At 37.4% G+C, this 27,285-nt stretch overlaps 1 protein-coding gene across 6 annotated transcripts in view; it reads right to left on the reverse strand.

Moving 5' to 3' along the window:
- PPFIA2 (PTPRF interacting protein alpha 2) overlaps nt 1-27,285 on the reverse strand; it is a 355,402-nt gene that overhangs the window by 297,001 nt on the left and 31,116 nt on the right. Inside the window, exon 1 of one of the 6 annotated variants that reach the window (XM_054832794.1) lies at nt 11,348-11,356. The exons of the other annotated variants lie outside the window; for them this stretch is intronic. The gene's annotated coding sequence lies outside the window, so the exon portion shown is untranslated. Of the gene's footprint in view, nt 1-11,347; nt 11,357-27,285 lie in introns of those variants that run through there. 6 annotated transcript variants of the gene reach the window in all.

The raw sequence follows: 27,285 nt of genomic DNA on the forward strand, positions 1-27,285 counted from the left end.
AAATTTACAATTTTTTGAAAATGCATTCCTTCATTTGCATTTGAAGAAATACAAGCAATGAATTTCTTATGCTAAAACTGAACACAGGACATAAAATAATACAAATGCAGTGAAAATATTACAGTGTCTTAGTAATAACGGTATTTCTAAGTTACTCACAATGACACAATTGCAGCTATATTTTTCTGAACTCAAGTAGTATAAAGACATAGAGCAATCACATCGCAAAGTAATGTGTTTAATGAAGCACCAGTTTGCAAGAAAAATACATCACTATAAAATCCCTAATCATGTGCAATTCTTAGTAATGCCTCCAAATAACTTAGCTATGTATTAGTTACGACCAACTAGGAAATGATGTTTATTTGGAAGCAAACATAGCATGGTTTTCAGAGTAGCCTAAACATTACACCTTATTAAAAACCACTGGAAGCACAACTTTAAATAGAAATTCATCTCAGTCTGAAAGCAAAACCAAAACATTAGCTACAATGAAATCCTACCCCTGAGCATCCTGTCTTGGCATGTCTTTGATTAAGAGAAAGCAATGCAGTTTTGGCACAGCCACAAATTTCACCCAGCCTGTTAGGAAGAGAAATTGGTCTTTAGAAGGAACGTATCACCTACACAAGAATAATACCCTTGCGCCCCATGGCGGCAGACCTGAAGGAAAGGTGCAATGCATTGGCAGTAGTTCCTGCCTAATCATTTGTGAGGGAAACCTGGCAGATCCTGCTCTGGGTACCGCTAGATAGTGGCTCACTGCATCCCAGGAACAGCTGCTGACAAGAAAAGGTTGGAAAGAGACGTATGTAAATCACAGCAAATGGGTAACGCACAGCTGGCTCGTGTCATAACAGCACAGTCACTCATTCCAGATGTTTCTCACAATCCACTGAAATCTCCAACTAGTACATTTGCTGGCCTTAACAGACTCATGGCCAGCTCTCAAAGCCCAGTTTTAGGAGCTAGCAATTCCCCCAACAGATCTGAACTGTTGAAGAAGAAGATATTCTTCTTCTTTCAATGAAGGAATTGTCAAGTTATGACCAGAACTGCTCTGAGAAGGAAAAAGAAGTTCCTAGTAACTGCCAGGGAAGGAAGTTGAGCACCCAGTACCTTTCCCAAAGGATCCACCTGAGTGCTTATGCAGCAGGGAAGCTACACAGGCTCTCTGGCCTGCACCTCCTGGCATGGTGTAAGTGGACACAACCAAGAGGTCAGTGTGGTGAAGAGCTGCCTGGCAAATGAGGAGCCAGCCTTTTCCAGTAAAGGACTGCCCAGTCAACCAGGAGGAATTTCCATCAAATGCCAAAAGTTACTTTCCTTGGGAGAAAAAAAATAAATAAAATAAATCATCCAACACAGGACAAACACTCTGCACATGAGCAGACTGGTAGGGTCACAGTCACAAGGCAACTTGAAAAGACTACGGACACAGAGGAGGAAGGGACTGGAACACAAGTCTTGGTAAAGTCTTCACTTACAGGAACAGTAATTCTAAGACATCCATATGCATCCCATCTTAGCCTATTTACTTTTCATTCATATTATATGAAAGTAGTTGTGAATAATCTAATACTTGTTTACATTGTACTACATTTGAAATCAGAGGCATTAACATGGTGCTTACCTTAGCCAGAAAGTGACAGAATTTCAAAGTAAAGGTTACATTTGAAAAAACTCTGCCTTTCATTAAGAAGATCCCTTTTTAAGGCAACAATTAGTGCATGGATCTAGGTCTTACTTCAGTAATGTTATGTGTCTTTGGAAAGATCATTTAACCCGTCCATTTCTTCTGCTTTAAAAATCAGAATTACTAAATGATTGCCAGTGCAAAAACCAGTCTTTATTAGTCTTCATGCACAACATGATTTGGAGGTGTCAAGCATTTTTAGTTTTATGTATTTCAAATAAGCCCCAGTAGCTCCTGATTTACAAGGAGGTAAAGCTTTTTTTACATGAAACAATTTAAAAAACAGGGGAAAAATAATTTAAAAAATCAGCCAAAGTATTCAATTTACATAATTCTTATTCACTAAATAATATGAGAACTCCCTCTGATGAGCTATAGAAATAGTCATATGTGAGTTTCAAATTATCCGATAACAAATACTTTCTTGAATAATACCTTTGACAAACAATATTAAACTGTCTCTAATTATAATGGCCTTTCACCCCCTCCCATTTTCATAACTTTGGGAGAAATTAACATCTGTGGTTCCATGTTGCCATACTTGCACTTTTCACCAGAATATTTTGTTTTGAAAGTGTGTGATGAAAATCCCTTCAGAAATTTTTGTGTTAATAATTCCAAAGGACAGCAGGACAGAGGGGATACCTATCTTGCTTCCCATCAATAGAATAAACGAACTCATGGTTTGTATTGGAGCTTAACACCAGAAGTCTCAGCAAGAACCAAAACTTCATTAGTTGCATTTTTGCTAAGTATCATCCTCACTTTCAAATATCACCAATAGGAAACAATATTTACAGTCCTGCAAAACAAGCTACCAAGATATATGCAGTTGTCTGGAAGGGTTTCATATATTTGCTTTTACAGTAATATGGTAGAAAAATATCATTATTTCCATTGCAAAGTGGCTATTGCCCAGGTCCTCTCAAAGACAGGACATTCAACCACATCTTTAAGTAGTATTTTACTCCAAATTGCCTCTCAGTCAGGACTTCTTGTTTCACTTGTCTCATCAAAATATCTTAAATATGATTGAAAGCTGGCATAAAGTACATAAAAACTGAGAAGAAATACAAACGTATACAAAAGTAAAGAACAAAAGATTAACCCTTGCAAAAACAAAGGTTGAAGAAGGAATTAAAACCTGGTTTGCTTCTATTTGAAATCAACTTGTCCAATTTTGTGTTTTTATGTAATTTTGCATACCCTGGAGGTATGTATGTTCCCCTTTGCAGGTATGGAAATGCGATGACAGGTGGAGCGAAGGGGAGACTGACTGCGCTTCAAGTGCGATCACAATAGATCAGTTCTACTCCTTTCACAGAGGTGGCACTTTCCAAAGACTGATCACTTCTTAATACGATTTTTTAAATAACAGAGATAGGATTAAGAACCTTAAGTGTTTAGGAGCATACTGTTTCTTTCCTGCAAACAATTTCAAGTCTTACATACCTACTCCATATCTACCCTCTTCTTGTAAGTACATTTACAGAAAAAATACTAGGCTTACTAGTGGAGAAACATTTCATGTGCTAGAAAGTAAAGATAAACATATATTCAAAAGTAGACAGCTTCTTAAAAAAATACCTGCTTTACTTTTAAACTTTTAACATAAATTCCCTAACATACTTTACAGTTTATTCTTCAACTCAGTAATGATGAGACTGATTAAAGTTTCTGAGCTCTGTATCAGATTTGCTTCATGTTATTCTAGTGCTTCAGTGAAACGCTGCCCGGGACTTAAAAGTCACTTTTGTTCTAAGGTCCCTAAACTTACTATACTCTCAGGACTTGATTTCACTACATCTTTAGGGATTTTAAGCTGTATTTTCATAAGAGTAACTGGCATTACACAGGCAGAATATAACAGGCAAAACAGATGGGATGGGGGAGCAGAGAGGAAGCAAGTCCACTTGTGATTCCTCAGTCATGTAGTTTAGCCCTTGGAAGGCTTTTTGTTATAAAAGAATAATCTTTCTAGTCAAGAACACATTTTATGCTGAGGAGGCATAATGACTTAAAATAGGCATTTCAGAGGTATTTGGGGTTTCCTTTATAAAAAAAAAAGCTAGATTTTGCCCAGTCACACATCAATATCATACATAATTCAAAGTCATGCAATTTTAAATACTGAAGAATAAATTAATAGATCCTGAAGTATTTTCCTGTATCATCCTCAAAATATGTACAGCAAACTAAACACACCATGTACAGCAATAGTTTGTATTCTCTTTAGTCAGGCAGGATGCCGGGTAAATTATGGCATGTCAAACCACTCGTTTTTGACCACCAGTCCAGTAAGTTGCACCGTCCAGATCATAAATTCTTGATAGATACTTTATTCATACAAGCATGCTTTTCCATCTTTGGGCAACATGACAGAAGTTACAGAGTTTTTAAATAATTTTAATAGCATCTTTAATTATATGTTATGTATCTACTAAAAGATAATGAGAAGATCTATCCTCTTAAGTTTTTAATGGTAAAAAAATATTACAGCCTTCTCACACTGCACAGAGTATCTTTTATTAGTGATCCTTCACTCCAGTTCAATGATCAATATAGAAACTCTGTTTGTGACCATTAACAAAAATAAGTTCACAGATCTTTAGAAATAAAACCAAATCACAGTCTCAGCATATTTTGCAATTTTGTTTCAAGGAAGGGCTATAACTAAAGCGGAATAGGTTAAAGAAACTAAGACTAGGGTTAAATCACTAAGCTGTGAGAAAATAATTTTACCTCCCTACACCATCCTGCTTCAGACAGGGACAGGAGTATGCTTGTTTCAGATTTTCATTTAAAAAAAAAAATATATCTACAAGATTCAGTATGTAAATATCACTATGTGGCTTTTAATACATGTTCCTTTTTATTAATATATATTACTGTCCTGAAGAACTGTAAAGAATTTACTATCTTCCTGTATATACATCAAATGAAGTTAAGCTACATGAACTGTTTTTATTACAAATGACAGTATCAATCTAAATTTCCCAGTAAGAGAAGAAAGCTGTATATCTCATGAGAGACATAAAGAATAAACATGTGTTTCTGCCAGCTGTTCTTTTGCTAATGATTCTTTTTTCTCTCTCTCACTCTGCTTAAGTCGCAATATACATAGAGTTTTGTTTGATTATTCATGGCTGTTTGCCTTTCTAATATAATGTCCTTTCTTTTTCAGTGGGTATGAACATCTATGCAGAGATATTTCAGCACACTATGCTTATTCAATTTTTATTACTCACATTTTTGGACAAGTAGAACTGGAGGCAATCTACTCTGATTCGACGTAAGAAGACAAAGAAATGTGAAAAACTGTACAAAATGCAGATGAGCAGTAATTCACATACTCTTATTATACTCTAATTAAACTTCAAGTTAATTGGAGATTTTTTCCTTGTTCATTTGAGATTTCTTTTTTGTTTGTAAGCAAAACAAACAAATCTGATCATTGCCTGTTTTAAGACACCATTTCATATCTGCCCCATAAAATGTGCATGAACTTTCTTTCCTCTGGACAATGGAACGTTGATGAGGAAGTTCCCATAATATTCATTAGTGTTTGGTGTGTCTTCCTTTATTCAAATGAACATTGCTTACAAATACATCAGCAGAACTATGAAGTTTGGTGAATAAATCCATGTTTATATTTAACAGCATTCAAATAGATTAAGGTATTAAGCAATGAGGATGGAGATCGAAAACAAGTCTAGAGCCTCTACATCCCAGCCTCAGATCTGTGTCATGAGCACCACCAGCTCTCACGGAGGTCAGCTTGTGCCTGTATGGGCTCCGGAAATACAAGGCAATCTCGCTGTATGGTATTACTACTGTTTCTGAGAGGCTTGAGGGAGGTGAGAGCCAAGGTCGTTGCATGTTCCTAAATTTGTGCTGCTCCAGTGCTCATAATGGCTTTTGGCACATCTAAGTTAGGAAATACTGGGCTCCCCTAGGTAGCAGGGATGTCCAGGGCTGAAGTACAGGAGTTTGCAGGAGTTTGCAGCTCCATCTTTCCCACTCCTAATGCTTTTCGCTACATTAGTGCCAAAGTTGCTAAGGCAAAAGAATATTCCACTGAGCCCACTCTGTGGTTAAAAGCTTTTTACAACTCTAAAGCACAGAGCAAAGATAAGTGTGTCACTAAAAATAACAGAAAGATAGTGTGGGCTAATTCAAATCTATGGCCAAATTGCAGAAATGCTAATTACAATGTTCTCCAATAGACAGGAATCTGTGTTCATTCAATCCGGCTGTTCCTGCCAGGACATCTCAGAAATGTGACAGGTTGCTCAAAAGAGGTCTTGGATCAGACCTTAAGCAGATCGTTACATATGCAATTCACCTGAACTTTGTATCAAATAGGACATCTACATCTCAGTAAGTTTCATCACTACTTGGCCCAGAAGTTAGAACAGTTTGGCTTTGAAAAGCTGCATGCTATTTAATTCAGAATACAGAAGTGTTTACAGAAACAGAACACCCAGCAGCCTTTAATGTTTAATTCTCTTTGTTGCTCTGCTTAATCATTTCTATCTCACAACCATACAATAGCATTAGAAACTGGTTTGTGAATACAAATTCTCCTTCCTTTTGTAAAAATGAACATTGGCATCTGCAAGTCAAAAAAACCCCCCACCTTATGGATGGTCCTCACACTGTATTTTTCCTTCTCTTTGAGCTGTAATTTAAGGATATATCAGATATAACCACCCATTTCCATCAGCATGCAGAACTAGGAACCTAGTTCTAAGTTCGCTTCTGAGCTCCATGTCGGGAAATAATTTATGTTCAAATTCCTGTTCCTGTTCTGAGTGTCCATGAGAAAGACATCAAGAAACAGAGACCAGAAGGGAGCCTCCAACGTTTGGCTGGAAATGATTCGGCTATCAAAGAAAAAAAAAACGTGTCCCAGAATCAGCAGAAACACTTCTTCCTGAAATTCTCTAAGTATTTCTTGTTTGCACAGCAAACATATTCAGACACAGTTTTCACTTGAGCCTTCCCACACACACTCACTTTTGAGAGGTTTATTGGTCAGAACTGTCTTAAACACATTGTGAAATTACCCATTGGTAAGTAAGGTAGCAGGCACATAATACCAGATATTGAGCTGAAGATTGAATGCAACAGGAGATAATCCATTAAGTTGGGCTATAGCAACATAACAGAGACTGCCTAAACTAGGAGGAAAAAAAAATAACCCCCAAAAAAGTCACCCACCCCCCATCACTTGTGCACCTAAGTGTGAAAGGTAATTGCTTCATTCATTATGCATTTAGCTTCCAAAAAGAATGATGTTTCTTGATTTCTCCCTCTTTCAAGCTACAGCACTAGTAAGATAGCTACTCAAATTCCTAACTGAAATTCTACGGGTGATTCAATGGGAGCTGACCATTAAGCATACCGTGATACAAAACTCTGCTTACTTGTGACATTATATAATCTACATCTTTGAGTTTCATCTGAAGCTGTTTCTCATTTTTTACAGGAATTCACCACAAATTTCTGTGATTTTACTTCAATCTACTAATAAAATTCCATTTTGTTTCAATAAGAATAAAAACTTGTGCAATGGCTGATGTGGGCACACCTGGATTACCTTTGTGATCAATATTGTCTTCTGCCAATCAACACCGGCAAGTTAAATTCCTCTTGCTACCTCAACCCACCGTCCTATCTTAACAGCATGTCTTTGGTGAAGAAATCATCTCCCTGTTCACTGCAAAGCATCTAGCAGACGTGAGTAGTTTCCCTAAATTCCACAGCAAATGTAGATGTATTTCTTAAAAATTTCCTAGAACACAATGAACTAACATTACTAAGGATGGGTTTTAAAATACTTTAAAAAGTTTTTCTTTTTATCTTTTGGGTTGAAAATCTGTAGATTTTGAAAAGATAAAGTCTTCTGTACCTAACATTATGAGCTAGATTCCCTACTGCAAGTCTCTTTGTGAGCAATTCCTAACAGCTGTGCAAACATCATCCACAATGTACAGGCACAATGCCAAAGAGAAAATTACCAAGTAGATGAAAATATCATGTCTTCACTGAAATTGTTATTTTCCAGCAAATTCTAAGGTACACACATGAACAGTACCATCTCAATTGTTTAGAGTTCAGACTGACTGTTTAGTCTTGAGAAGACTCAGGAGGGATCTTACTGATGTGTACAAATACTGAACGAGAGTGTGAAAAGAAGATGGAGCCAGACTCTTATCAGTGATGCACAGTGAATGGACAAGAGAAAATGGGCACAAAGTGGAATGCAAAAAATTCTGTTTAAACATCAGAAGAAAAAAGCTTTTTTACTGTAATGGTGATCAAACATTGGAACAATTTGCTGAGAGGTTAAGGCATCCCTGTGCCTGAAGATATTCAAAACTCAACTGGATATGGTCTTGAGTAACGTACTCTAGGTGACCCTGCTTTGAGCAGGGTGATTGGACTAGGTGGTCATTCGGGGTCCCTTCTGTCCTCAACCGTTCCATGAGTTTTGATACTAAGTTCAAAAGGAATCCTTTTTTAGCATAATCAGTCCTTAATTTTATGAAAAAAAAAGAAAAAAAAAATTGCTAGGAATCAAACAACAGGTGATCACAGAATGTAGAACCTGAATCTTTAGTCTTCAAGAATCAACTATCAAGTTCTACAGAAAAGCAAAAATCATCAATTTTATAGATGCTTTGATTTTCTATAGGACTTTTTAATAGTGAAACAGATGCAGGATAACGAAATAAAGTTATAATTTTATACTGAAGCAAATAAAACTCACCTTCAAATGTTATGATCTACTTTAAGTATGAAAGAATTACTGCAGCAAATCCATTTCATTTATCAGTGGGGGAATACACCAGTACACACAAAGTACTCAAATCATAGTGGAGCCAACAACTGACAGAGCTGCCATTCTATTCTTCCATAAAATGGAACAATTTACAATGCTGAAAGGCTCACCACGGTAAAGGATGAATACATAAAAACACTTCTAGGTCTGTTACTGGTGAACAAAATAGGCACAGGTGTAGAAAAATGCTAGAGACACATTGCAGTGTTGCAGCTGTAACTAGGGATCAGACTAACATCAGCAATACTTTAGAGACTGAAATCTTCCCTGAACAGTCTCTCAGTAATGGGCTGCCTCTTTTTTTTTTTTTTTTTAAATTTAGGTGGGCACACATATGTTGTGGTTTAACCTGGCCAGCAGCTAAAATAACCACACAGCTGTTCGCTCACTCCCCCTGCCCCCACAGTGGGATGAGAGACAGAATTGGGACAAAAAAAGGCAAAACTCATGGGTTGAGATAAAGACAGCTTAACAGGACAGAAAAGGAAGAGAATAATAATACTGATAATAAAAAACATACAAAACAAGTGATGCACAGCACAATTGCTCACCACGCGCAGACCACTGATGCCCAGCTAGTTCCCAAGCCACAGTCCAAACCTCTGGCCAGCTTCCCCCCAGTTATATACTGAGCATGACATCATATGGTACGGAATATCTCTTTGGCGAGTTTGGGTTGGCTGACCTGGCCGTGCTCTCTCCCAGCTTCTTGTGCACCCCCAGCCTCCTCACTGGTGGGGCAGTGTGAGAAGCTGAAAAGTCCTTGACTTGGTATAAACATTGCCTAGCAACAACAAAAACATCAGTGTGTTATCAACATTATTCTCATCCTAAATCCAAAGCAGAGCACTATACCCACTAAATTAACTCCATCCCAGCCAAAACTAGGACACATAGAAAATCAGAATGATGCAGCCATTGCAACTGCTTCTCCCTACAAGTTGTTTACATGAACTGAGGCTACCTGACTTCAACAATCCTCTTGTGTTTAAGATGGCTTTAAAAAAATCCTTAGAATTTTCCCTGCCTAGTTTGTAGTCTATTCCACATTAAAACTTTTATATTTAACACATTAAGATGACAGGAATTACATCAGTCTATTCAAGTTCAAGCATATGGTCAGGCAAAACTGACAGTAACATCAATATGTTCTTAAAATGTGATAAATATTATGCAGTCAATGCATTTTCCTGACTAAGTGTAAGAGGTTGATTTATCTGCAAAACTGATGTACCAGGAAATGTCAATTAAAGACCAAGAAATACAATAAACATTCAACTCACGTAAACACATTTTTAAAAAAGCAACATTATGAAACATTTTCCAAGGAAGAAAATGTTAGGTTTACACATAATATTAATGAACAAGGCCAGATATAATCTGAGCCTCATGCTTTCTCTTCTCCTGTCCAAACTCAAATTTTTTATATTTCAGCATTCATCAGCGATGAACGCTGTCACATAAACTCCTCTTACCACAAAAATGAACTGACAGGACTAGCATTATCTACTGATACACTTCCATTTTGTGTGGCATTTGACATGGCTTGCCTTTGCTTTAGTGCCTTCCTGTTCCTAGTGGGATGAGAGGGGCCTAAGGCAAATTTTTTAGAATCACATAATAAGTAGAAGCAGAGAAGAAAGATTTAAGTAGCTTTTGGAGCAGAAGAGCGGTTCTAAAATTCTCCATGTTTTAAATGAAGCAATTCCCAAACTCACATGTTTACTTTTTATCTGAAGCTCACAGAAGAAATATCTAACATAATTATATAATAATTATTAATGCTATACAATAAAAATAATGTTTTAATGCTATTTTCAGAAAACTACAACTAAAAAAGCACCATGCAAACTAAGCAAGTTAATTCCAAATTAAAATTTGAAACTTTCTTAATTAAGAAAGTTAATTTTGTATGAAGAGTAGATTCTTTATAAGAATTCTTAAATGGGGAGCAGAACGATAAAAGGAGATACACTCTTCCCGATTACCAACTCACATCCTGTTTCCCAACTTACATCCTGTTTCCCAGCCACCATGATTAGGGGATAAAAGTTGTAACAGGTCAACTGAAAAGAAACCATCTTGGGGAATAAAAAAGAGGTACTCAGAGCTTTTAACCTAGCATGCCTCATTCACCCACTGGAAAAGATGAGAAAGAAGTGTAAGAGTTGGGGCTCTGTAGCAAAGGCTGATGTGAATTGATACAGAAAATTTTAATTGACAGGTATGATTTAGAATTAAAAAAAAAAAAAGGCATGAGGTGAAAGTGTGCAGCCATTTCTTTCTAAAAAGCAACGCAAACAACCCCCAAAACCTCAAACGTTTAATCACTAGGAAAAATCTTAAGTGTTTCCCATCGTTTAGCAAATCCCTATAGTACACACAAAAATTCAGGCTTATTTACCATCACTTTATGAAATCCTGCTTTATGCTATAAACAGTATCTCTTTCCAACATAACAAATAGAACAATTCAATTGGCAGGGGGATGGGGTGGGGTTGGAGGAGAGAGTCACATCTGATAAAATTACAGATCTGCCAAGCATTGATAGGGATAAAAGGGATCAATGCAGTTTCCAATTCTTAATTTAGCACACTCCTTGAAGAATAAGATGTAGACCAAGAATTTCTGCATAACTGTATTTTGCGACTGCAGAGAAGGGACAGCTACTTCTTAAAAAATCCACGCTGGCAGCATCAAAATCAGCGCAAGCAGTGGAGCTGCACATATAGCTCTCATATGTATATGATCATCCCTCACATCCCATTTAGAAGGCAGAACACTGGATCAAACTGAATTCCTACCTGTGAGCCAGGAAGCATACAGGCGACTTGGATCTCTGCTTCTGGGTTTGTCACTGCAATTTATAGTCAAGGAGGGGTAAGGGGAGAAGAATGCAAAGCCAGCATATGACTTAGCTGCATTAATTACTTCATCTGCAGTGCAGTTTGAACTGTTTTTATCTTACAGCAGCCATGAAGCTTCACTGCTCCTTCCTCACCTTCACTGTTAATCTACACCCTCAGTCTGAAGGGACCCACACAGTAGTTTAGAGTTAGCGTGACGAGACTGGGATGGACTATTGGGTCAAAGCTTCTCTCAATGGCATTACAAACATTGAGTGAGCCTGTCACCTTCCAAATCTGTTACTCATTCACCAGGAGCTAAGTACTATAATGAAGCATGAAAAAGTGCTTGATTAAATGAAATCAAGTCTGAACAGTGAAGAGTGGGAAGCATTGTATTAGATGACCTTTTCTGACCACCACCACCACCACCCCGCCTCCATAAGACCGAATTTCTAACGTCTGTCTTGTAGTCCTATTAGCGCCATACTAATACTGTTCCTCTGGTTAAAACACATTGTCTTCTTTCAGTTTGAAGAGACATACATACAATCATTTATGTTTATTATTTGTTTGATAGCTCTGAATCTAAATAGATCTACATCATATCTCCCGGTTGTAGTTACATTGTTTTGACTTCCATACACAAAATCCTGTTGTAACCTTTTCTACTAAGTCACCAAAGTGCACGTGGTGGGGATGTAAATGCTAGCTGGGGGACAGTAATGATCTGTATGAAATACATTGGCAGTTATCATTTATATCCCTTTTATAGGACTTAGTAAGTAAGATGACAACAGGTATCCTGAGTCTCTTAGGCATTCATGATCCGCTCTCCTATATGTCAGTTCACATCACCCTTTAAAATTTTTACACAGAAAATTAGATTTCAAGGGTCATTGCACCTCCAAGATAAAAAGTATTAGGGATAGGAAGAAATGCTAAACAGAGCAACAACATGAATGATAACTTGTGACAGAGTTGGAATGCATTAAAGAAAAAGAACCTAGTAGGAAGTGAGGGAACTCATGCACCTGTCCAGAAGTGCTCAGCATTGCCTATTACGAATTTGCATAGAGCATCTCCTATGTAACGTTTTGCTTCCAGCCAGCATAGCATAACTTGCATATGATTAAATATTTAATGTTTATGCTCTACAGGACTTTAGAATCTATGCAAATATTACAAGAAAATGTATTAATTTCAGAAGGTAACAGAAGAACCATGTTGTAATTTGTGTCATTTCAGTGTTGCAAGGAAGCTGAAATTCTTCTCTTATGTAAAAACCCCAGTTGCTTCAACAAACAAACAAAATTGTACTTTTGTGTCATCTGTTTAGACAAGTTCTGGCCATGAAAATCTATGTTTCATTGTTGACAGATAGACTTAGTGTATCTAAACTACAATGAAAACCAAGCCATAGTTTAAATGTGCAGTAAGAAGTGAAACAGGGCACTTTATATTGCATACCAAACAGAATGATAATCAGAACTACTTCAGTGTTAGAGAAATGAAATTAAGCTGCATTCCAGTGCTTAAAAACTTCTCAGCATTCCTTAGGGAGTCAAAACTATCAGGCAATTTTAACAAGACATACTGCCACCCACTCCATCTTTAATAAGCTAAACTGCTGAGACCGCACATCAAATACTGTGTTCAGTTTTGGGCTCCTCACTACAAGAAGGACACTGAGGCGCTGGAGCATGTCCAGAGAAGGGCAACGAAGCTGGTGAAGGGTCTAGAGAGCACAAGTCTTGTGAGGAGTGGCTGACGGAACTGGGGTTGTTCAGCCTGGAGAAAAGAAGGCTGAGGGGAGACCTTATTGCTCTCTACAACTACCTGAAAGGAGGTTGTAGCCAGGCGGGTATTGGTCTCTTCTCCCAAGTAGCCAGGGATACAAGAAGAAGAAATGGCCTCAAGTTGTGCCAAGGAGGTTTATATTGGATATCGGGAAAAATTTCTTCACTGACAGGGTTGTCAGGCAATGGAACAGGTTGCCCAGGGAAGCGGTTGAGTCACCATCCCTGGAGGTATTTAAAAGGTGTGGAGATGTGGTGCTTAGGGACATGGTTTAGTGGTGGACTTGGCACTGTTAGATTTATTGTTGGACTCTAGGATCTTAAGGGTCTTTTCCAACCAAAATGATTCTATATTTATTCAGTTGGTTTATTCATTTAAATCACTTTTTTTTTTTTTTTGAGAACGCATTATTGATTTCTAATAATAAAAAATTTTGAGGTCTTTTTATGTGTCAGATTAACAATGGCCCATCCGATTTGCTTTTATTAAACTGAGGGTTTGATTTAATGTTGACAGCCATGGAGTACACAGCACAGTCTGCTGACCATTTTTCTTCTCTGCAGCCAAAGTCTCTCCTATGGAAATAAGTCTGTTGTGCTAGTAGCAATGAGCAGATGACTAAAATACTACTAGATTTGAGGAAGAACACAGCGTACGTTTCCTGATCCAAGTGAAAAAGACAGACAAAACCAGGCTGTAATTAAATATGTTCAGAGCTGAATAGATGTATCCACAGTAATTCTGATCAAGGCCAGAATTTAAGATATTGCTGTGTACACAGGTAACATATACAAACATCCCTGGGCCTTGAAAAAAACCCTCCCATAGTTAAAAAAGAAACAGAACAGAGAACAAGAGGATTCCAGACTAGTAAAAAGCCTCAGGTAAAATGCTACTGGTTTTGATTTTGAACACTATTGAGTGTCCTCAGTTCACTGATATCTAAAAAACTTGATAGGCTAGAAAAGCTACGTTGCAGGAGCTGAGGAACAAATTACCAGACCTTTAAGCCCAGTGAGTTTTTTGTTTGTTATTTGTTTTTAAATTATCTTGTTAAAGAAAAGCAGACAGTTGGAGACAAAACGCTTCAATTTCTTCCTGGTGTAAGTTTTGTGGATAGTACATTATCAGGACAAGAATAGTTTAGACAAACTACACATCTCATTGCTTTAATGTAATACACAACAGGGAAAGAATGAAGAAGTTTGTCACTGAAATAGACAATTTGCATTCCCCGATCATGCAGAACTGACACTGTCTACATTTGTGCAAATGTACCTAGTCTGCACATTAAGACAGAGAGGGAAAAATAAAACTTCATTTAGCTGCCAAGTCTAAGACACGCTAACCCTCCTCTTTTGTTCCCACTGCCCCACCCCCCAAGGGAGACATTTCTTGGGAGATGGTTCTCCTCAGCAAAAAGCTCTCTGCTTTAACAAGAATTGAACACGTTGTTCTTCCTACTCATTCACTGAAAACAGCAGGATACTATTTGATTCTTTAAATTTTAATGTATTAATGGAGGTTTGGAGGTAAAAACATAGGCTGATTTCATTTAAGAAAACAGCTGACATATTGCTGAGATTTCTCAGTGTAAAACAATCACAAAGGGAAATCAAGTCTTTTCAGAATTGCCTCATGTAGCAATAAGAAGCTAAACAAAAAAGCAAAAATGAAAACCATGTAGACATATACTCATAAAGGCATTTTTATTTCATTTTCTGACCTCCTGATAACACACCTGCAGCATGCTGCCAAGCACTAATGATCTTTTAAGTGTTATGTTTTTGGAAGATAGCAAGCATGCTACATTCTGAGAGAAAGCTTCATTATCACAACTCTAGACTCTAATGCAAGTCAATAGAAACATCTTCAACTGCCTAGTTTTACATGGCTAAAAAAAAAAAAAAATCCTCAAGAAAAACAATCTCAGTGTGCTAAATGGAGAACTCCTGGAATTATTAGCCCATTACTTATCACAATGAGGAAGCACAAGAAAAAGGCTGCCAAATCCAAGAGCTCTCTTCACCATTTCTTTAGGTTATTTTCACCCAACTCTTGCATACTAGGCAGCATTGTTACAAACCTACAATTTTGTTTTAGTATTTCTCTCCTTTTGTGTTTTTGAAGTTCAGCTTCCATAACAAGATACTAGGTGTGCATCAACCTACTACTTTCAGTGGCAGCATGCATGATGTTGTCAAAATACAAATTATAGAACAACTTCGATATAAAAACCAGAATTTGCATCCCCCAATGTTTCCACTATGAACTAGAGGAAAACTAACAGTGATTTACTTTTTTATTAGAAATACCATCCTAACTGCATTATTAAAGATTTGTATAGTCTGAACAGTAAGAAAAACTCCTTTCACCAAACTACTACGAAAAGTTGTCCTGGTGGTACATTCAACCAAATAAAAATTTCTACAAGAAACAGAAAAAATAAAATGTAACAAAGTGACCAGAATTTGGAGTTGCTGGTCTGCATATCAGATTAATCAAGCTTTTTACATTATTTGATTTGTTAATATTAGATTCTTGTAAGGATAAGTTCAAACAATGATCTATACCGATAATAAACAGAAGTTTAAAACAAAATTTCTCTCCCTTCATGTATCCTCTACATTCAGTATGTCATCATTTAAAGCAGTTTACTTCATGTAAAATTCTTCTTGTAATAAAGCTAATTAATGGGTTGTATAACTTGATGATGATAGAGAATATAATAAACAATTTCAGAGGGCATGGCATATATTCAAAGATAATACAGCACAAAACTGTAGAATCTGCATCAGCTCCACAAGGACATTTGAGTGCTCATTGAATTATTTCCAGGGAACTAGATACTGAATATTGAGCAAATGTTTTTCTAGAAAAACACTTGAAACTATGCGACAGTAAGCAAAACCCCAAATACTTCATTCTTTTCAGAAATTCAAGGGTAACATAAACATATGACTACAAGGCTTTAACTTCTTCATTTGATATTAAAAATTAATACTAATTTGAAACATTGAAAGAGGTGGTATTAGAAAAAATACATGCATTTCTACAGACCATTGGTAGCAGACAGCTGTCATTGCTGGACTAAAATAAGGTACAGACCAAATATATTATGTCCAGACTAGGAAAAGAAAATTTAAGGTAACTAACTATGTCCTTTTTGAAGAAAACTGGAAATTGAAAGAGAAACTAACAGGTTTTGAAAGTAATGACAAACTTAAGAGTGTGCAGGTATCCATACTGTTATTACTAGAGGCAAGGCTAACAACAATTCTACAACAGAACAGGAAAAAAAAAGACAGGCCCATCATGATACTACCTTTCTTTTCCTAATGAAATTCTTTTGTGTGTAGAAGAAAGCAATATATTTCTGAATTCACTGCCACCAGCCCATAGCCCGGTGTCAGAATGAGACATGTTTTAGACCAACATAATGGAGTGAGATAACCCTACAGAAGCTTTTTTGTCCAGTGATTCTGAACAGAAACAACAATTCATCAAGATTTTGAATCACGAGCTTAACATAAAGAATGGAAAATTATTGATATGAACAATAAATCACACAAAAGAGGAGGTGAAATTTAGTTATGGGTAATTTGCCTTCCCCAGGGAAAGAGATAAGAAGTTCTCTCCACAAGTTAGAAGTCACTTACATGGTTGACAGAACACAGATATAGATCCTTTATGGCTTTACAGTAAGGAAGATTAGAATAGAAGTAAGAGCTTTTAAAACATAGTGTCATGAAAAATCATGCCTAAGAACTTCTAGTAAAATTTAGAGTAACTATAGTTAAATCAGGGTGGAACACTGTTAAATTAATCAAAGCTAATAAAAAGATCAGCATTGCCGCAAGAAAGCAAATGAGATATGAAGCAAAGAGAGCATTAACACAGGGAAGTAGCGGGGGGGGGGGGGGGGGGGGAAGCCTGAGTTATTAACTGTTGAGGCAGAAGTGTGACAAAGGTAGAACAGAACACCATCTCACCACTTCACCATCGAGTAGTTCACAAGGAACTCAACAGATCTCTAGCATCATCTCCCTGCTTTCATGGCAACACCACTCCTGATGGAGCACTCAGGACTTCAGTAACCAGTCCCATAGGAGCCAGCAGGGAAGTACAAGTTTGCACTGCAACCGAGATGAAAGCAGCTGTAAACATTTTTCTACCACTCCCTGTTATTCCTCCTGCTACTTTTATGTAACTTCTTCAAGAAAAACTAACTTCAGGTGCTGCAGAATCCCACTTGGAAGCCCCTTGATCTGCAATTAAACTGAGGGCAAAACCATCCTGTTGACAGCAGAAACCATCTGACAACAGGCTCTCTCCAAAGCAGTAACTCGGCTAGGCCGATTCCTCCATGACACAAGGCAGCAGTCTGCAGCCAGCCAGCCCACCAAGCCTTTTCCCACACACGGTGACATGCCTGTTTTCTGCTTGCCAGGTGGTTACTGCCTCCCTCCCTGACATCAAACCCCTTCAGGTGTAGCCAGCCAGCCCTGTGCTTCTTTGCCTTTCAAGAACATGCAGACCAAGCGTTTGTTCGATGCAAGAAGCCTGCTTTCTACAAATAAGTAAAAAATAAAAGAAAAAAGCACCCGTAATTTCATTCCAAATCAGTTTCTAACATTGGTTCTTTACTCCATCACCCGCCACTTTTTAATTAGTATTAGTTAATTAATACTTCATCACATTTGCAGATATTATTTTTCTTATGCAAAGAACTTTCTCTCAAACCAAAACATATCAAAATTTTTATCTGCACTGGAGCCTATCTATATATTATGTGCCAGAAGTATTTTTTTTTTTTTAAAAAAAGAACATTCAGATATGCATAATTTAAAGAGACCTGGAGGTAACTGTGTCACACAGCTGTTGATGTGGGCTGAAAGCAATAAATCAACAATCTGAGGAAAAAAGCACACAATGAGGTTGAGATACAAATCAGTAATGTCAAATATCCCTCTGCTTGTTTCTTGTCAGCTACTTCTGCACTCAGTTTTAAAATGAGTAAAATGTATCAAATCAGAAACTTTCTTATTTCCCCAAAAGGCCAAGATAATAATATAAATGCAATACAATAACCAAACTATCAAAAATTATTTAATTGCCGAAATCATTCCTTCTAAACTCGGCAATTTTGTGTCTCTGGAATAGGTCACGTTCTCATTGCATAAACAAACAACATGAGGCTGAACACTTCATGAAGCTGCTGTTTCTATTAATACATAGGCCCATGGGATTTGCTTTAAGCATACATTAAGTACAATAGGATGGCAGGAGCAGGGTTTGTGTGTGAGGGAGACTATCACTTCCCTGTCCCCACACTGTGTTAAAAATATGCTCAAAAGAGAAAAGCTTTATTTTATTAATAGTGATACATAATTTAGAACAGAGAAACAAAGGGAGCAGAGTAGGGAAGCATTTGCGTGCAGAGAACCGTTATAACACATTAATAAATTCAGGGCCCTGAAACCAAACTGGTTACAAAGCAACAGCAGAAAGAACCACTGATCCACAAAGGAACCATTTTGCTCATTAGGGTTTTTTTATTATTTTTGTTTTGTAATGCTTTAGAAGTTGTGCCTTTATGTATCAGTGTGACTTCCTTCCAGTTTGCTTGCTACTTTTACTGTCCTCCCCCTGTGGGCCTTTCTCATAGCCATTCCGCTTCACAGCGTACCAACTGAATGTTTGATTTTATGCCAAGAATTATTACTGATGGACCTTACTTCTGTAAAATCTCTCTTTTTACAGAAGCCTTACATAGCCTTTTAGAACAACCCACGTAATTTTTTATGCAGAACTTTAGAGTTCAGATTTTTATGATTTTAAGCAGATCAAGAAATGTAACACAACCTTTTGGAAAGAAGGTCAGGTTCATTTTCCTACCCACAATGTATCATCATAAATAATCAAAGAAATAGTTGCATGCCTATCCTGATTTTCACTCATACAGTTACTAAGATACTAGCTGCATTTTATTATTACATATGATTTTATATGAAATTCTTTTCAACAGAATGTTTGTATTATAGCAGGTTTTTCCATTACATTCAAGATTGACTAAATTTCTTTTATTCACATGCTGCCTAACCCTCCCATTCTAATTACACACGAAAATCAAACCATTATTTTTTTCCATGAACATGCAATGTTCATGTACATTCTCAATTTTACGGTTATCTGGCTTCTCTAACCTTTTATCTTTTGCAATGTTATCAAGCACTCCCATACTACAGGATCCCCTCTACATTCAGAGTTTCTAATGAAAAAAATAATATTTCATACCGTATTACATATTTCACCATAATCTGCAAACTTCATTCATTGTTCAAAACAGATGTCCCTTCTCAGTTGTAGTCTTTACATTTTTATTTTCAGTACTTCCGAATGCATGATGTCATTTTCCGTCCTTTCATTATTAAGTAAGCTGTCTTGCAATAAGCCTTTCTTATGTATATTGCCAGTTTACAACCTCGTTTGACATAACTTTGTATTATTACATCCTCCTCCTACTTTCCCAATATTTTGGAGCAATATGCTTTTACCTGCAATGTAAACTTTTATTGAGAAAAACCTGAAAAAGGCTGAAGTCCTCCTTTTCAACAAGAAGCACTTATTAAATTAAAAAAATTTAGGAACCTACCAAATTCCTTGACAATTTTTCTTACTATCTCACCAATGATTTATTATCATCACTGACTGTACTCAAAGAATCTTACTTCATGTCCAAATTAGCCTCACCTCAACTTGTAGGTCTTGCTAGGAGACTAGTGAGTCCATTAGAAAACAGAAATGTTATCCCTGTATCTATTTTTACAGATTAAGGTTAAATCTCAATTTATCCAAGAAATTATTTTTTGCTGTTTAAAGTATTCTTTTAGCATCTAAACTACAGATAATTTCAATAAGTTTGAAAAGGGGAGGTAGCTTATTAACAGCCTACCAGTTTTGAAAAAAAAAAACCCTCAAAATATTTTTGACACATTTTACATCAGCATGTCACTGCATCTGACCTAGTGACTTAAGTTCCCCAACCTACTCTAGAAAAAAAAGATTTACTAGAGATCCCATTTCAAGATTTTCTTGTCCTGTCCTGTGGTTGACTTTGGTGACCATATCCAGCCTTTAAGAAGCTGGTAATGTGTTTCGTAAATTAGATTATTAGTTCAGATTCTATAACCCTCAACTAAAAGTTATTGTAAGGCTAAGTTTATACTTCAAAAGCTTCTCAGAAACACGTGCTTCAGCAGAGCTCTGTAATAGCAACAGTTCAGTTAGAGTGTTTCTGTGACAACTCTACACATATATATCATGAGAAGTACCTATATACTCCTGACATAGGGCTCTCCCTCTAGGGAGACAGAAGGCTTATTGAAAACTTGTTCATTAGTGATAAGTTAGATTAAGCTTATTGTTTTGGGTTTTTTCTTTTTAGTCGGTTCCATTTCATATGTATATTACTACAAGCCCACAAAATCAGGAAAACAAATTCAGATGATACTACTCCCAAAAGCTAGTTTTACTTCACATGCAGCTGCATTCCCTTAGTGAGTCTGGTCACAGAGTAAGTAACCTAAGACTACAAGCCAAGTCATGATTACCGATTAGAAAAGACCAACTTTCTTTTGAAATAAATCTACTCAGAAGAAAGATGACAGAGTGCAAAGTTACATATATTTGCATAACTCTGCCTAGAGGAGATGAACAGCCAGCATAATGTACTGTGCTCTTTCTATGACCTCTCTTATACACAATTCAACATCAGTTTTGAGCAGCCCGAGAAGCCAAAAAATACATGCATTCTCAGCCAATTATACTCGGTTGGCCAGCCTGTAGGTAATAAAAAATAACACATGGTACTCTAGAGACCTACATTTTATACCAGGTTTGTATTTTTTAGCATTAAAGCAATGAAGCAAAATTATAGGTTTTTAATGTCCCCCCAAACAGACAATGACTAGATGAGAATCAAGGTTCCTTTTCCAAGAACTTGCAGCAGTGTAGGCTGTTGGCTGCAGAGACTGCAGCTGCTAGCCTCTCTGAGCTAATTACTGGCACAGTGAGGAGTATTTCACTGAAGTCGGTGAGTGTGAAAGTTGAGGTACAGGGCTCACAGAGGTCATGATAACAAGTCTGGTTGTGCCTAACAGTAGATATGAAGTGTGACCTCTTGGAGGAATCTAAGGTAGTTAGGCAAAGATACCTTTAAGGATCTGGGCCATTTTTTAAAGTCAGTGAAACTGATAGGGATGCTGCAGATGCCCCAAAGAATGAGGGCAATCTGTCCCACCAGGACACAAAGTTGCCCTACTGATGTAAGCCCATCTGACTGCTGTTATGTGGAGCAGGAATGACTGTATGAGCCTGCTAACTAGGTTAATCACCCAGCCTCTCAAGTGATTTAACCTATACCTGTTTTCTAATTTATATTTGGAAGCTGACAATGAAAGGGGTATGAACAAGCTACTGTGCTAAAAGCATCTTTAACACTATCATGGAATTTGTTTAACAATCTCTATGAAATTCTTCAGAATTACACAACTATTAAAATGCATGAGATTACCACTTAACAGCATCCTGTACCTTTGCAACTTAAATTAGCTAGACAATCTTCACAAATATAATCACTGAGCTCTTAATGAAAGTCTTTATTAATTTCCAGAAGTGACACTTTTATAATTAGGGCTGTCACATTAAGACTGTATCCCACCAACCTAAAATGGAAGGGCAGTCATTTGAAAGTGTTAAAGTACACATTAATCATCATTTATAGGGACAATAATACTGTATTTTTCCTTAAGATGATTTTGTTCTTCCTTATTAAATGAAGTGTGCTTTTTTCTGCATGTTAGACAACCACTAAAACCCTGATGTAATAAAGATTGTAAAAATCATATATGGTTTATAAACCTAAGTACATTATATCCCTTCAGTCAAGTAATTACATGAAGTATCTCTGTTATAATAAAAGGAACACCTCCAGATAATTAAGCTCTAAACCACTAGATAAGATCACCTGTGACCAAGTTCGCCAGTATATTAATGACTAATTTATATCCCATATGAAGGAATTTCAAGACTCATTTTAGTTGAGAAGCATTTTTGTTTTAAAATCTCGATGAGAATTGTCATCTCTAACAAATGTCACTTATAACCTAATAGGGCATTGATAACAAATCACAGTAATTTATCCTGTTTTGTCACTTGGGCATATATAATTAGGCCCATCATCTTCCTGACAGCAGAGTTTAAAAAGCCAGCCAAATGATTTTTAAGTCTCTGGGTGACAGAATTTAAGTTTTCTTAAACTTCAAAGAATGTTCACAGATTCACAGAATGGTAGGGCTTGGAAGGGACCTCTAGAGATCATCTAGTCCAACCCGCCTGCTAAAGCAGGATCACCTAGAGCAGGTTGCACAGGATCATGTCCAGGTGGGTTTTGAATATCTCCAGAGAAGGAGACTCCACAACCTCCCTGGGCAGCCTGTTCCTGTGCTCGGTCACCCTCAGAGTGAGGAAGTTTTTCCTCATATGCAGATGGACCTTCCTGTGTTCCAGTTTGTGCCCGTTGCCCCTTGTCTTGTCGCTGGGCACCACTGAAGAGTCTGGCCTCATCCTCTTGACACTCACCCTTTAGATATTTATAAGTATTGATGAAATCCCCTCTCAGTCTTCTCTTCTCCAGGCTAAACAGACCCAGCTCTCTCAGCCTTTCCTCATACAAGAGATGCTCCAGTCCCCTCATCATCCTTGTAGCCCTCTGATGGACTCTGTCCAATAGTTCCCTGTCTCTCTTGAACTGGGGAGCCCAGAACTGGACACGGAACTCCAGATGTGGCCTCACTGGGGCAGAGTAGAGGGGGAGGATAACCTCTCTTGACCTGCGATGCCCAAGACCCCCACTTCTTCAAAAGAGCGGTGAAGGGTGCTGAAGACAAATGGGCTGAACAGAAGACCTTACAACTTGCTATAACCTGCAAAGTCATAGCTTTTGAACTGAACTGTCATTGTAAAAATTGGCTTGGGAAATTCCTTCTGAATTATGTATTTCAAATTTGGGGATAAATGCACCAAAAAAGAAATTAATCACAAAGCATGAGCCATTAATATATGCAAAATAAAGGCGTTTTCACATTTTGCAATATATTTGTAATCTTTCATAGCCCAGTGCAAGTAGTGGAATGTTATTATTTCATAAACTCACCAGATCACAATACTATCAACTCCACCCTGGAAAAATACCATGAAGTTTTCTTTCTGTGAATTATAGAACATCAATCAAGAATTTTTTTTGTTAAATGTTAAAATGGTAACATTTGTCGATTTTTCTCTTTCCCTTGTGTCGTGGTTTAACCCCAGCCAGCAGCTAAGCCCCACACAGCTGCTCGCTCACTTCCCCCACGGTGGGATGGGGGAGAGAATCGGAAGAATGAAAGTGAGAAAACTCGTGGGTTGAGATAAAGACTGTTTATCAGGTAAAGCAAAAGCCACGTGCACAAAGCAAAACAAGGAATTCATTCACCACTTCCCATCAACAGACAGGTGTTCAGCCATCTCAAGGAAAGCAGGGCTCCATCATGCATAAGGGTTACATGGGAAGACAAACGCCATCACTCCAAATGTCCCCCCTTCCTTCTTCCCCCAAGCTCCTTATATGCTGAGCGTGACATCATATGGTATGGAGTATCCCTTTGGCCAGTTTGGGTCCCCTCCCAACTTCTTGTGCATCCCAAGCCATCCTGCTGGTGGGGTGGGGTGAGAAGCAGAAAAGTCCTTGACTCTGTGTAAGCACTGCTCAGCAACAACGAAAACATCTCTATATTATCAACACTGTTTTCAGCACAAACCCAAAGCACAGCCACATACTAGCTACTGTGAAAAAATTAACGCTATCCCGGCCAAAACCAGCACACCTTAAGAACTCAGGGCCCCCAGGTCACCACCGGCCCTGACTGTCCCTGACCCCTCCCTGGGGCTGCCCCCACCTGACCACAGCCCGGGACCCCATGTCAGCCCACAGGGCCCCCACCCCAGCGATGCCACAGCAGGGCCGGTCTCCAGCTCCCCACAGCCCTGCCCTGCCCAGCCATAGGCCCCACCGAGCTGGGCCCACCCACAGGCCCATGTCCCGGCCCATCCCCAGGGAGGTGTCCGATGCCCAGGGCTGGGGCTGCCCCGGTGCCCCCCAGCTGCCCTGCTCCTGGCTGGGGCTGGGATGGGCCCTGGGGCCAGGCACAGCCCTGACGGACCCCTGGATCTCATGGAGCCCCCAGCTCTTGTAGCACCCTGACACTATAGCCTATATGCTAAAAATATCTATAGCATTATTTATTTATATTTTTAAAAAATCATAAATCAATAAAAATGTTCAGTACACACACCCACACAAACACATTAAATATGAAGATTGTTAATATTTAAACTACAAAAAAAATATATAAATGCCACAAGTATAACTTTGAAAGCTCATCTTATATTATTTTGCATTGCTCTTGAATACTGAGTGAAAGACCATAGAAATCTCGCAAGATTGTGTATTACTAAAATGAATTTGTATGGTAAATACATCCATTTAATAGCAATGCAAATTGTTTTCCCACACAGATTTGCATTAACCAATGCTGTTAAAGCTTTGCTTTTTATTATAGTTTTTCAACTATTTCAGCATATCATATCTGTGGCTTTTTTTTATTGCTTTAAGGCAGCTACAAATTTTACACACCTAAACTTAAAAGTGATGTTCAGAAAATGTGTATTAATTTAGAAACTGAAATTATTTCATTACCATCTATTAATAAAAGATACATAGCTGCATTCCTTGAGAATCAGTGCTGCACAAGTATTAATATTTACTGCAAAACTGAATGTTCCAAAATATATTGTACATCTTTCAAAATAGTTGTGCAATGAACCAACCAAAGAAGCAATGAAATACAAATCTTGCTTTCTTAGCTATCTCACAAGTAGTTTCCACAACCGAAAACCTACATTCGCCTGTAGCATAAATCAGAAGTTTCTGCTTCACTTAGTGTCATCCAGAATTGGTATTAAACCTTTCTGGTCTTGCACAGGTTATCTTTCTCTATTTTATACACTAATTTGCTCCTTTCAAAAGTAACTTAAATGGTTTATTGTAACAGGTTTCTTGGTAAAACTTTGCTCCTATGTTTGAACAAGAAAAGGTATTTAAATCTGGTATGAGAATGTCCACGCAGTTTCTTCCAAAAGCCAGCCCAAAGTTTTATTTAAAATACTTTTTCAGCCTAGTTTCAAACAGTACACTGCTGTTCTCTTTGGAAGACTACTGTATATCTTAATAGAGCTCAATATTAGGAAACTAGAATAATGTGCATCCTGGTGTATGGAGAGATTGCATTTTCTTGAGTGACCAGTTAGATCAAAATGTGGGCTACACCTGAGAAACACTGAAAAGGTAAAGAAACAGAAAGGAAACCTTTTCAGAGATTTGACTAACAGCATATTTAAGCGACTGACCTATGGTTTCATAGGGCATCAGAGGCAGACCTAAGTACTCCTGAGCTTTTGTAAATCACAGTCCAGTGTCTAGTTTTACAAGACTCATTTTCCTGTTGTGCACTCACATTCCAAGTACAGGCTCCCAAGCATATAGTCTCACTTTTTTTTATATTCAAACTACTTATGCAGATTGAATTAGTAGAAGTAAATGTGAATACTGCCATTCCTCACTGCTCTATTTAAATTCATAAGTAGGTAGTTAGAAGTACAAAGTTACATTACCTGTAACTTACCAGAAAGAATCGTATGTGTACTTTTATCCTGTAAGCACAAGTTCTACCTTCCAAAGATGGCTGGTCTTTCAAAATACAGCCACTCTTCTAATTAAAAAACACTGTGTTTTCCAGTTAGGTACCTGTCTTGTTACAATCACTTTAAAAATGAGTATAATAAAAAAACTAAATAGAAATGATGCAACAATAGTCAATATTTTGATTACTTATATAATACACAAGAGATACAGACTTTGGGATATTTAAAACCATTTTCCTATTAAAAAAAATGCAGTGTCTCACTGTCTTCGGTTTCACTTTGCAGGAGGCAGTTAGTTTAGAAGAAGACAAGCATATCTGCAATCTACAATCTGTAATCATCACTGAATGCAGTCGTAAGATGACCCTCGATTTTTCTGCAATGTTTCTACCAGCTGAGTGACCTTAAACAAAGAAAGTAAGAAATGATCTACAATAGGTTGTCTCCTCACTCCTTGTAGCAATTGCTCTTCAGTCCTACTGTAGAAATGCAGATTAGCTTTTTCAAAATCTTTTTAAATTTTTTAATAAAAGTAAGCATGGAAGTGATATCTATCTGTTCGAAATAGGAAAAAATACAAATTTCTCATTTTTTCAGAGCAGACAGTTTAACATGAATGAAAAGAGCCATCTTCTGTAGGGGACAGCTAGACAAATGAAGAATTTGGTTGTTTCAGGGGCATTCCTACTAACAAATAGGTTGTAATTTAAAAAAAAAATACATAAACTGCTCTGCAGAAATATCACATTTTAATTTCCATAACATTTTACCATGGTACAGAACACTGAAACAGTATGAAACATTGTTAAAGTAAACTTCATGCTATATTTTGAGATGTAAATTGGCAACCTGCTTCAATTAGTTGAAACTAAACTCTCTACAAAAATGACAGAAGGCAAGAATTTAAAGAACATCTTATGTGTTATTCCCAATGTACTCCAACTGCTTTGCTGAAGTTGCAAACCTTTCAACTATAGTCTGTTCTCCTTCCTTCCTCTCCATGTGCTCAGTAATGCTGAGAACCTCACATCTATTAAATGAGAAATAAGGTCATCAGTTCCTGCTATGCCCAAAATGCAGAAGGAACTGCAAGGTATTGCTTTAGTTCACGGAACTGCAGATTTACAGAATGTGGTAACATAAGCTTCAAAAGATCTCTATCCAAAGCTTAATAAGAAATGGTCCTATGCAGTTCCAGAAGGTCCTAAAGGCCAATTGTCTCTGAAGTCCCAAACAGAATATTAATTAGATTTCCAAGCCAAAAGGTTTGTATATGTCATGTTAGTTGTAGAAAA

This window comes from Grus americana, chromosome 1 (assembly GCF_028858705.1).
Source record: "Grus americana isolate bGruAme1 chromosome 1, bGruAme1.mat, whole genome shotgun sequence".
NCBI classification, from domain to species: Eukaryota; Metazoa; Chordata; class Aves; order Gruiformes; family Gruidae; genus Grus; species Grus americana.